Source organism: Electrophorus electricus, chromosome 2 (assembly GCF_013358815.1).
Source record: "Electrophorus electricus isolate fEleEle1 chromosome 2, fEleEle1.pri, whole genome shotgun sequence".
NCBI classification, from domain to species: Eukaryota; Metazoa; Chordata; class Actinopteri; order Gymnotiformes; family Gymnotidae; genus Electrophorus; species Electrophorus electricus.
Window position 1 is genome coordinate 21,687,970 of NC_049536.1, and position 13,811 is coordinate 21,701,780.

The following is a 13,811-nucleotide window of genomic DNA, read 5'->3' on the forward strand; positions in this document are numbered from 1 at the left end:
AACTGTCTCCTGATGTGGCACACTATGTGTGTGTGTGTGTGTGTGTGTGTGTGTGTGTGTGTGCGTGCGTGCGTGCGTGCGTGCGCGGACTGATCAGCAGAGCTGACAATTGCTATAACGGTGATGAGTCTCACACTGGAAGGCTCATAATGGGATTACATCTCCCACTGTTACCTTTATGGTTTTAATCCAAGCGCTGAGCACCCAGCAATACTACTGGGATGACAAGCAGGTATTTATGACCAAATTAACACCAACACGCCTAAGGTAAACAACAATGCTTACATGCGCCGTCAGCCAGTTCAAATCTCACAGACAGTATTCAGAGGGGTAGCGAGGAAAGACAAAGGGAGAAGAGGCAGATTAAGTCAGACAGCCTCCCGGACTCTCTCCTGTGAGCTGAGTGAGACAGGGCAACAGGAAAAACAATCAGCCATCTTACAGTGAGGCACACAAACAGGGAGGAGAGACACAAATGGGGAGGAGAGACACAAACGGGGAGGAGAGACACAAACAGGGAGCAGAGACACAAACGGGGAGGAGAGACACAAACGGGGAGGAGAGAGCACACAGGCACAAGTAAGAGAAAGCCAGAGGGCTTCACTTTCAAAGTGCATAAGCAATGGATGGAATAAAGCAAACACAGTGGAGGAATAAAGAATGAGTCAAGGAGGAAGTCGAGAAAGGGTACACCGGGAAGGACGAGATGATGAACCTCACTCCGATACTGGGATTATGACTCCACACCAACTGTAATCTCAGTGTAGTGCCAGATGGCATGCACAAAGGTCTAAAACCTCATAGAGTGTCTCTAGTCTAAAAACGCCCACACCACACATACCCACTCACGTACACAAATCACGGAAGGAATGGCCGTATCTTTTAATACCCAATGACCTGGCCATGCGCTGCCTATCTTGTAAAAAATATCCATCACATTCATCACACACTTGCTTTTTGCAATTTCTCTGCTTTCCATGCACCTCCATGTTTAGATTTAATTTGTTACCATTATCAGTTTCCATTTTTAAGGGTATATAAAAAAAAAAATAATGCACGCACACAACACATGCATTCTGACAAAGAGAAAGAGAAAAGCAAACAGAGACCTGATAAAGACAAGGCAGCTGTAAAAAAAAAATCAGTGTGGTAGAATTATTCTCTTACCTAATGAGTAATGACATTCACTCACACAGGTATGCACATCATCAAAATGATCACACTTGCAAACATACCACCCAACATCAGACACCAAAGCACCGTTCCAAACTGTAGAAGTACCACCAAGAATCTCACAAAATGAGAAAATATGAGCATCCACAATTTCAATTAAATATACTTTAATACTAAAATTAGGTTTGAATAAATTGGTAAAACCAAAAATCTTAAATTACTCATAAAAGGAACAAATTATCATAGATCAGTTGAATATATAAAACCATGTATGTAAATGAATGTTAAAAACAGATTGCTTTGATTAATATTTAGTCAATTGGTAAAGCCTAATACTTAAACATTCATTTGAAGCCAAAAAGGTTTAAATTCACATGTAATACGAAGAAATAATAATGAACTATCCAAATAGGGAAATACAGAAATCATTACCTGAGAGAGAGAGAGAATTATTTAGATACTATGGTATATACTGGCTGTCATCTCTGATACAGTATGTGCATGCATATGAGCACGATGGAAACAAAAAAGGTCGGAGGAAAGAAAGAAAGATAAACACAGAAAAGCGAGACATTTAAGGCAGGTGGTCTGGAAGGGTGATCCCCAAACATTATCCAGCCCATGTCTCCTTTCCCTACTACATTTGACACCAGTACATGATGTCAGTGTGTGTTTGAAAACAAGGTTAGCTTGGTGAGTCACATGTACAGGTATATGGTTCACAGCTCCGGCTCCATATGTTTGAGCCTCACATGGTCAGTAGCTAGTCAACAAGCTACCGAGCCACCTATTGTCCCCAACTTACCGACTTCAGCTTCACTAGAAAGTGTCGGTCTGTCTGTGTTCCAGGTGTGATATGGGCTTCACCTGCCTGATCCACACATGGCTTATATTTGCAAACCAAAATATGAAACTGCAGTGAACACTTGCCCGTAATATGTTCCCTACCAACTCAGACATACGAACAGGCATTTAATCTACCACCATTTCTTAAAAGAATGTTCCACAACATTCACACACTTTTACAGTCTGTATACTCTTAACCTAATTCACCTAAAAGGATTTGATCATAAAACATGTTTTACAAAGTTAGGGTTAGTGTAATATTACTGATATTACAAACCTTGAGGTTATTTAGCATCTTAAATGATATTTCAGTACTTGACATTTTGACATTAAAAACACTTGGCAACAAAATGTTTACTTTTTTTTGCCCCAAACACTAAAATAGTGGACCTTATAGTACTTGTTACACTGAATTTGAATCTTTATAATTTTTCCATCAGGCATGATGGTTTAAGGGCAAGTCAATTTTAAAATAAGCATATGTTACTTCTTTATAAATAAGGCTCTTCTTACACTTAAAATATGTACAAACATACTTCTAAAGTGTACAGGTGTATGACTTTCACGTATACCTGCCCTCAGAAACATCCATCTTCAGTGTCTAGCAAAAAACTGGCCAACATGACGAGGGACTCCACTTTCACTGGTACCACTCTTCAATTCTTATAGAATGCTATGTGAGTATACTGCAACAAAACATGACTGTGGGTGATTGAAGACAAATATGCTTTCAAAATTTCTCTGTGTGCAAAAATATGTAAGTAATAGGTACATTTCACATGGGATACAAATGTTTGTTAATAACTATAAAGAATCACCTTTTCTAAAATTCTCTCTCTACTTTTCCACTTTCTTTCCTTTCCACCCTATTCCCTTCATCTGTGCCTTCAGTTCAGACACGGGCTAAGGTTAGTACTACAAGAGAGGAGGTGTTTTTGTTACCTTTTCATGCATCTGTATGGCCTTATTTTTTATACAAGGTGTGGAATAAATCTATGGTGAGCAAGACATGCCAGCAATGGACTTCAGTGAAAAGTCACAGTGAGACGTTATACTTGAATGCCCATGTTTCCTTAACACCAACTTTCTCCATGAATCTGAAACTAACACATGCACACATTATGTCTCATGAGTAAACCTACCTCTAAAAAAAATTAAAAAAAAAAACCTTTTCAAAATGGCATCTGCTTCCTTCTGGTACGTGGGCTGTTTCACTTGCGTTACACCCCAGCCCCCCACCCCGACACACATACGAACCGCAACCCTTCCCTTCAGCTCTCTTTCTCCAGTTACGTTCGCTCTCTACATCCTACATAAATCCCACAGTTTTCACACTTACATTTTCTCACCTTCTCATGTCCCCATTTGCGCTATTCTACTTCCTCAACCCCGTCAGCACTGTGGCGTTAGGAAATACACAATGAGCAGTTTACGTGTTCATGTTTCACGCAGGAAGGCACAGTACAACGCTTACATCGAAAGGACTGATTTTCTGTGCGGCTGAGCATTACCCATAAGCCTGAGCAGAGCTTGCTGACGAAGGGAGAGAAGTGGCCTGACAACTGAGGACCATCTAAAAATATGCCTGAACGTGGTGGCATTAAAACACCATTCTGAAACGCCGATGCATCAGTATACTGTTAAATATTTTAAAGGGGGGGGGGGGGGGGGGCAGGAGAGTGGTAAAGAGAAAACATAAAAGGTCAGTGATACACCTGAGACCAGTTACATCTACTTCTAGTATATTCTTCAGCACTCACTCAGTATTATTACAGATGGCCCATTATTCATGTAAACCACATCTTAAACAGCAGACCTGATTAAAGACAAAATGCAAAGCAGGAAGGGATGACTATTCACAATCCTGTTACAGAGAAATGGCTGAAATGATCCAAACTAAATCAATTCAAACCACTTTTGGACAGAATCATGGACATAAATACAGTGAATGTTTCAAAATGTATGACCAATAAATGTCCAATACAATATAATACACTGGCATTCTGGTTTTGTGAAACAACTGAGCATGTCAGAGAGCAACCCAGCTGTTACCATAGCAACTGTTCAGTGCACAAAGCATTAGTGAACTGTAGTCCCCTCAGCACCTATTCAACATCAAATGACAAAAATAAAAGTGTCACAGCATATACACACAGGTAACATGAGCATTCTGGGATTTTCTTAGCAGGCTAATACATTCAGATATTCAATTATTCATATATATGAATAATTGCATTTTTGTTGTGATCAAATGCATATTTGAGTTATATAGCTGTCTTGCAGTCAGCCAAGATAGTCATTGTTAAAACTTAGGATTTTATCCAACCACTCAAGATCAGAAAACTGTTTCCCGGAGTTCTTTCACAATGGTATTCTTTACAAAGGATGCTGTAGTTGACACCGATCCCTGTCGCACTATGCTAACGCAGCCATTATTTTCAGCACTGCGGACAGCAACCTGCTGACTGTTGATACTTGTATTTTGCTGTATAATGTCCCCTGAAGGCTGCATGCCTCACTCTCCAAATATTTATTTTCATTCATAATTGGTCCTGTCACATCTTTCAGAATCAAGTAAAGAGATTAATAAATTCTATGTTGATTTAACAGCTATCCAGGATTAGAACACATTGTAGCTGTGAAGCCTTTTTCCTAAGCATCCCAAACAAAGATTAGTAGTAATAGTAATTTCTAGAAAGCCTTCATAACACTATTATTCTATACAATATTGTTCTTGCATTCTGTTGCCATAGAAACCATACCCTGGGAAGAGTTTTGTTTGCTAGAGTGAGCTGGCCTAGATTTTTTTTCCCCTTTCTTCCCATAAATTCCTTAAACAAATTGGGTATGTTTATATTTTCAACAGAGATTTCACAAGCACCACAGGCACTTCCCTCTAAACAATGTTTTCCAGAATCTTACATTACATTGCAGTATATTTCAGCTAAGGCTTTGTTTATTGTTAGTATACAATGAAGCACATGGCACTGTGGTTGTTCTGTTACTGTGGTGACCATTCAGAATCATAACATACAGATTGTTGGTGCTCTGGAGTCAAAGCTTTCACCTGAAGATCTGTAACCATGGCAACATGTGAGCAACATCTTATCATTTTAACAGTAAAAAACAATTCTGGAAGGCTGTTATCATAACCATTCAAAATTAGACATTATGGTGTTGCAGATGTCATACCACTTATTGAGAATCAGAAAATGGTGTTCTAAAGCTTAGTCACAAATCTGAATCAGAAAGGTTTAGACTACTGCTATGCTGACACTGTCTCAGCCAAAGCCGAGGACATACATGATATTACTGAGGAACATGTGAAGGACATCAGTGTAGCGTTGAGCGGTAAGGAGGCAGACGCATGTGCGGAGGGGAGCGAGATTTATTACAGGAAAATCCAAAATCAGAGTCATTTAGGCAGTCCAGGGTCATAGAGCCAACACGGAGAGTACGGGGAAACATGATTAAACAAACGCACGAAGGCACACGGGAAAGCAGGCTATAACTAAGGCAAGATCATATCAGGCCTGCTCATATCAGGCCTACAGGAGTGAGCTCTCTGATTATGTGATAAACCTTGATTGTCTCGCAAACATACCATCTTTAATGATTAAAGATCTTGGTGTAATAATGCACCCGTCTCTTGTTCAAAGCTCATGTAAATATATTTAGGAGAGGCTTTTTCCACCTCAGGAACAATTCAAAGTTTAGAAATATACTATCATTACATGATGCAGACAAGCTAGTCCTTGCATTTATGAGTTCCAGATTGAACAACGCTAATACGTTACATATCTGGTTATACCAAGCTCCAAACAAGCTCCAGTTAGTTCAAAATGCAGCAGCTAGAACTAAGAACTAGTATGTTTGATCTTATTACTCCTTAGCTACACTGCACTGGTTCCCAGTAAAATTATATACTGATTATAAATACTTCTACTGACCTACAAAGCACTGAAGTCTTGCCCCATAGCACCGTAGCAAACTCCTGGTGCATTATGATCTGCCACGTTTGCTTAGATCAAAAGATGCAAGTTTTCTATTAGTACCTAGAATAAGGGAATCTATCATAGGGAGCAGCCTGTGGTATATAAAGCATTTTCCTATAATGCTCCTATGCCATACAATAATCTTCCTGAGATGCAGTCTCAATATTTAAGGCTAGGCTGCAACCTATTTGTTTAGTCAGGCATATTACTGAATACATCTCATCTTAAGTAAAGGTAAAGGCGTTCACGGGTATTGAGAATTATGGTAGACCGGGATGTTATGATGCTCTCACGTCACCTATTTATTCACACTCAAGTTTGTTGGCCGAGAGCAGCAGAGTGCTGATGCTCCAGGGAGCCTCCTGTCTGTGGTTCCTTCTGGCTCGATCCTTTTAGCCATGCTGCCACAGCTACATCTGCCAGAGTCCATCCTCGCACATCACACACCCCTAGTTTACACACGTTAATATTTGAACATGCCTAATAATCTATCCCCTCTTTCTGCCGAGGAACCTCTACTCTTGGGTGTCATGTTTTTATTGAGCCTCGACCCATCTCAGCTGCTGTGGCTCCCCTCCCACACCCTGACCGAAAGCCCCGCCCCTGTGGCTCCTCACACACAGCCAGTAGAGCTGTGACACCACAGCCCAGCCGAACCTGACGGACCACAGGCACTGCAGCAGCTGGAGCAGCAATACTGCTGTCCTGGATCCCCAGTGTGTGGAACAGAGCAGAGCACCCAGCACAGCCTTACTGCAGTTAGCGCAGCATATCTCTGCCAGTTCAAACCTATTCACAGCCCAGCGTCACCAACACAGTTTGATTGGCTGGAGAAGTAATAGGGGAAGCAAAGCAAACACCAGTAAAGGTGATAGCAATGGAGTTTTTGTGAATTAACTCAGCAAAACTACCCTAATGTGCAAGTGTTCTTAAGTGTAGGAGGAAATAGCCAGGTGAAACGGTGTACGCAGGGTTAGAGGAGAGGGGGAGATAGCTGTGACACCACATGGGGGGGAGAGAGGGAGAGAGAGAGAGAGAGAGATCAGAAGATACTGCTCATTCATTACAATGAAATGACTGCTGTTATTGACCAGACATGTAGTGCTCTTATGTAACATTACGACATGAATAAAATTAAACGGAGAAAGGGAAACGTTTACAAGTCCAGGACCTCTGTGTGTAGATGTCTTATTTTTCTGAAATAGACTTCTCTCTGTGACAAAGACCCTAGTATTTTCCAGGACATATGTTAACTATCATTATTAATTAAAGGTTTTGACGAATGTTTCGGTTGTTAATTTGCCACTATTGCAGTATTAGAGCAGGTGTGTGGTTCTGCATCTGTGACTAACAGGGTTGCAAAGGCCAAGACTATGGCCTGTGTGTTTGTGTGTGTGTGTGTGTGTGTGTGTGTGTGTGTGTGTATATATAAGAGCAATCTCTCTTTTGGATGGCTTTTGTTCTCCTCAGTCTATCATGCAGCTCAGGCTAAAATTATAAGCCAAGTATGGTAGGATGCAAAACAACTCTCTTTGACAGCACACACAGAGAGAAACAGATGCATTAATTCACAGTGGGAAAGGAACTGATTTAAAAAAACACTGTACACAATTAGCAATAACATGACCCAACTCTGCACAAACTTAACACAGCACATGTGAACCAGACAATTAATTTATGAAATTATTTATAAACTTTAACACTCCTTATTAACTAGGTAGCTCACATATTGCGCTAATCTTAGTGTCTTTAGGTGGAGAGACTTAAAAAAGAAAGCAAACAAAGTGATAAGGGATTACAAGCAGAATTACCACCTCACTGGGTAGTAGTACTTAACTTACATGGTGTGTTGACCTACAGTAATAGAAACCCAGAAACACATGGCCTACTGACACAATAAAGCTTGCGCGCACACACACACCCCCAGTACTACACAACTATGCAATGCAGATTCAAATATCATGCCCCTAGATGAGATAGAGAAAACAAGAGAGATACATTATATGGCCAAAAGTATATGGACACCTGAACAGCTTATGTATATGAGCTTGTTGGTCATCCCATGCCAAAAACCATGGGCATTAAATATGAAGTTTTCAGCAATAATGTAACGCGGAAGGGGTGGTGAGCGAGGGCGAACACACGTGCGAAGTGCAGACGCCTTCCATGTTATGTGAAACGGAACCAACAAGGGAAACCAAAACAATTGTGACAAATAGAATAAAGAAACACTTAGTTTTAATAAACAAACGAACACTGAACAAAATCAAAGACAGACAGCAATACCGGGTAAACATTAACGGAGGCGTAGACAGCAAACACAGAGGGAGAGTACAAATGAGATCTAAACAAACAAAATGGGAGCAAGGAGCTAGGTGTAACACAGGTTCTTATCACAAACACAATGAAAGACAGAAACACACTCTCACCAAAACAAAGCAAGACTAAGACCGACGAGAACTAACCAACAACCAAGAGAGCCATATTATCAAACACATATCAACGAAGGCGCGAGGAGAAACAATAACCGACAAACAAAATAGGTAGGGACGGGGTTTTATAAGACTATAATCAGGGATAAATTAGAAACAGCTGGAGACAAAGGGGAGGAGACAGGGACCCATAGAGAATGACGAAAACCCGGAAGTTACTAGGTTGCCTGGGAAACGGGGAATGCTCCGGTCTGTAGACGCGACAAATAACATATACCTTTGCTAAATAAGATTTTAGAGTGTGTCTGTGGAAATGTGTACCTATTCAGTAAAAAGAGCATTTGTGACGTCAGGCAATGAAAAGAAGGCCTGATTCATAATCAATGCTCCAATTTATCTGAAAGGTATTCTGTGGGGCTGAGGTCAAATGATACCTTTTGGGTCAAAATAACATTTGATGAACCTCACATTGCACAGTTCTTGTGCTGATGTTCTCAGGGGTGATTTCGAACTTTGTAGTGAGCGATGCATCAGAGGATAAGCGACCTGCAACTGCTACACACTTCAGAAATGGATATACTGAGCGCTCCATTCTCCATCGTTTTGTAGCCGAGCTGTTGGTGCTCTGTGAGGTTTCCATTTCATTATAATGGCACTTACTGTAAGAATAAAATTCATTTAAATTCACTCTGTTAGTCTATTAATGAACAATATTATGTTTGTTTTAGGCATGCCCGTGCCCCTCTAATCTGATGATTCAACACTCTGTTCGCCCCCTGACCTTGTGCAATACTCCTCATCACTGTAAGATTTCCCTGTTTATGATAACCATGAGCAGTTAGTTAACTTCACCTGCGCCAAACTAGCTCCCCTTATCTCCCCTCTGACCCTCTCTCTCCCTCTCTTTCACACACACACACACACACACACACACACACACACACACACAGCTTTCCCCTCCCTGCACCACTTCCATCTTCACACACACACACACACACACACACACACACACACACACACACACACACCTCAGCCCTACAAATACCTGCCCTTTCCTACAAATAAACTAGAGCTTCTGGGACTACATTGACTCTGGTCTCTTGATCTGCTGCTCTCTGAGCTCACAGAGAGAACAGACTGGACATAAAGAGGTGGAGTTTGCACTGGGCAGCACTGGGGTGGAGCAACAGGCTACAGACCCTTACACTTACAATTGACCAGAACAGATCTAGCAGAGCAACATTTCATAAACTGACTCATGGCAAAGGTGGTGGCATCCTATGAAAACACCAATTAAAGTCATTGTGAAGAAGAGATGATACTCTAGTGGGTGCTGGCTTGGTGGGTCTTGGAAGCTGGAGGCTGCGGTCAGAGAGCAGGGCTTGAAGAGATACCCAACCTTGGGTTTATTGGTCAATTTAGCATTGTTGGATAAAAGGCAATTCTGGGCTTTATCCATGTGTGTGAGGTGTAGTTAGACTTGTGTGAATGAATCTGTATAATGGAGCTGGTATATACAGGTAATCTTGTATATGTGCATGTTACTGCAAACACCAAGAGAAATAAATGATTATGCAAACCACGTCTTCCAACTACATATAACAGCTGTACACATTAATTCCACATCACAGAAGTCAGTACAATAACTATATACAGGCAACTAATCTTGCAAAGGAACCTAGATGGTAAATTACTGATTAACAGGAATTCAGCTGTAAATCAGCAGTAAAGAAATGTATACATTGGTAAGTATATACAACATACAGTTCCTCATTACTTGTAAATGTAATACAATTCTCCTATATATAAATACAGCATAAAGTATACTAGGCTGCATATGCATGATATTAGCATTTCACTACAGGCCAGCGAAGGATTACCAACTCAATATCGGCATTTCTCACAGAAAATACAATTTCGATAATGTCAATAACAGTACTATGATCACTGATGAACTGGTAGACCAGCTTTTAAGAGCTGAGTAGGAAGGAGCAGGCGAGGGAAGTCTGGACCTGTAAGGACTAAAGGGGGCACTCTACCGACAGATGAAAGAGGTAGACCCTGTAGGTGTTGACACTTTGCAGTCAGAGCCCTAACTGGGTAGCTATGCTCTGACAGACCGAGTTCACCTGTGGTGAATGCATGATGGATTCTGAACCCCTTGGCTGGGTCCAGTGCAGGGGATATGTCGAAGGAGACCCATGTGCCTTGAAGCTCTATGATATCATGTCGGACTGTTCATAGTCATGGGTCCGTTCGGAACCATCATACAGTATGGCATAAGCCCCTAGTGACAGACCACCGCTATGCAGGTTAACTCCTTCAACATGACTCTCTGAGGGTGGTTGGGATGATTGAGATAGATCATCTTAGGGGAAGTATCCACCATAAGGACCTCATTAGGGTCCGGATGGACCGTCTCATGCAATATGGTGAGATGCTCCCTCTTACAGATGTTAAATTTATGCTCTTGAGCTTGTAATTTAAGATGTAGCCATGCAGAGAACTCTTAAGGTATACATTCTATCTGTTTCAGTTTGGAGTATGCCACTGTTAAGACAATACTCTACAAATCCATTGGGATAGTTTAGAGGGAGTTCACTGAGAAGCCAATCCGCATGTGAGCTCATAACCACTCACCCACTAAAGAACAGAGCATACTGTCTAAAGTATGCACTGATAAAGCAAAGCTGTCAAAACCCTCTTCATCTCCCGTCCTAACGGGGGAGCGTACATGACAGCACCCAATTCACTCTGAATGAGTTGACATGGCTACCCATGTTTAATTGGGAGGGCCTGAACAGCTGTGGTGAATGGAGTGGGATTGTGCACATAATACTCGGCAATTGTATGCAATTGGCAGCCTGAAGTGTTCCAAAAGCAGCCATAAGTTTGCCTAAGCCCATTTTCAGTAAGGCAAAGTCAGATTCCTTACCACTGCTAAAGCTAAGCAGAGAGGGCTTGGGTATCCCATAGGATGAAGCAAACAGACCCATTAGGTTAGCCTTAGGCATAGTCAGTCCCTGGCTAGGATCTGACAGGCCTAACTCTGATGTTAGGAAAGGTGGTTGAGGCTGAGGATACAGGGGGCTCCAATCAGGGATTGGAGGTTGTACTTGAGGCTCAATGGCTGGAGGGAACTTATAGTGAAGGCATGTGGAGGCTGTTACTCCATGTAGGCTGGAAAACATCAGGTTGGGGTTTTCGGATGCTGAGTTCTGTCTGCGCTGGGGTGCTGAGGAGGATGGTGGATGGCAAATAGCGGCTGTCATGCTGCTGAGGAAGACAGTAGGATAATGGGAGCCATACTACAGCTTTCCGTGGGGATTTCAGGATTCAAAGGCTGAATATGGTGAATTGGTAATGTGGCTGCTCGGATCTCCTTGGTCGTGGAGTGCCGTGGGTAAGGGCACAGTTGAGCGGCATTGTGTCTGGGACTATTCCTCCAGTTTTAGATGTAGGTGCAGGGGTGCAGCTATTTAAGGGTTGAGGACGAAGAGACTCGGAAGCCTCCTTTAGGTAGGCTGCAGTGAGACCTGCCTTCTCCAGTTCCCGGTCTTTCTCCTTCAAACATTTCAGAAGGACTAACTTTAGTTAGGAAGTGCTATGTTCCTATGTGCTGCATTTCTCACAGAAAACACAATTACGATAATGTCCGTAACAGTAATATAATCATTGATGAACTTACTTTTAATCGCACTGCCACACACAAATCAAGGATGGATTATGGAAGGCTACCACGCATGGTAACATCATCCTCCATTCAGGGAGCATTACATTCACTCTGGGCATGCACAATCTACTACCCACTGAAACTATAGTGTCTCGGAAGAAATAATTCACACGGTAATACAAATCAACATAATATAGGTGTTTTACATACTTCCTTATATACTGAGCTCTTTATGAGCCAATATGACCTATTCTACTGCCTGTGTTTATCTATGGAGACTGCATGGCTATGCGCTTGATTTTATACACCTTCTAGCAATGGGAAAGACTGAAAAACCTGAAGTCAGTAATTAGCAGGGGTGTGTCCTGAAGATTATGCATGCCCAATACCCCATAAACCTTAGTGAACAAGCTAAACCTGATATGCAGGCACCTATTAATCAAGCCCCTGCATTTCTTGATGGTTTAACCAATTCTTTTAAATCTCTGACAGCATTACCACTAAGATAAAGAATAAATATAATTCTGTATCTGCTGACAACTGAAAAAGCTATTGCTTTTATCTTTGCTTTTCACATGCTGTAATGTTAATTAGGCAATTGCGCACACACACACACACACACACACACACACACACACACACACACACACACACACACACCACCTTCCCAATCTGACATTATATATAATCAAGCTGTATGAATCCTAGCACACTGTAACAGACTCAACACATAGCAAAACCACACCCCCACTAGGAAAACATTACTATGTTTCTGTACAATGCTCCATGAAAACTCAAAGTTGGGCTTCTTTAAATGTTGAACACTGTCTAGTAACAACACTTGACAACTAAATTAAAATTCAGATTTGTAACAAAATCTGGTTGGATTAAATTAAACCTCTTTGATTTTGTGAAGCAAACACACAGACCATACTAAAGACCCCATTCCCTATGAAGATATGACTTGTTTTCTATGTTCTGAGGAAGAACGGGAGGCTGGATAAGGACATGCCATCAGACATAAATCAAGTCTAGCTTATACATACTCCTGCCCCAAACTCTGACAGAGAGAGGTGTGTGGCAGCACAAAAATAGGAAGGAAGCAAAAAAGTCCAAAAAAAAGAAGACATTTATGAAACCGAAAGCAACCACGCTTTAGGCAGGATTACACACAGCCGCACAACAATGATGATACACGTGAAAACCTGGAAACAGAAGCTGTAAATACATTTGGGAATCAAGGAAGGGAACAAGAAACAGATGAGGCTGGTTTTCTTAACACGGCAATGATGAGGGGTGTAGCAACATGAGAGAAACGCACAAGTAAACAGATAGAAGGACAGAGAAAAACAAAAGCACAGGGGACCACATGGTGTTGGATTCAGACGACACGCATGTTACTGTAGGACAGATTACAGTGAGTAACCCATCAACATCATTACACCATTATCAAAGATTTTCTCTGACTGAAGTGGCAAACAAAAGCTTAAGCATACTGTATTTCAAACAAAGGCAACGTACACTGTATTTGGTCTGTAATGTTTCTGTGTCTGGAAGAACAACCCAGTTTCATAAGCTGTTCACAGCATTGCTGCATCTAACACTAATCAGGAAATATCAGTACATTTACTATTTAGGATTATTTAATACTACAGAGTAAAGAATTTCCAATACCAGTATAAACATGCAAAT

General features: G+C 41.4%; 1 protein-coding gene across 11 annotated transcripts in view; it reads right to left on the reverse strand.

Moving 5' to 3' along the window:
- The window catches only part of LOC113577152 (protocadherin alpha-C2-like), a 173,606-nt gene that overhangs the window by 95,688 nt on the left and 64,107 nt on the right, over positions 1–13,811 (reverse strand). The gene's annotated exons all lie outside the window — the stretch shown is intronic.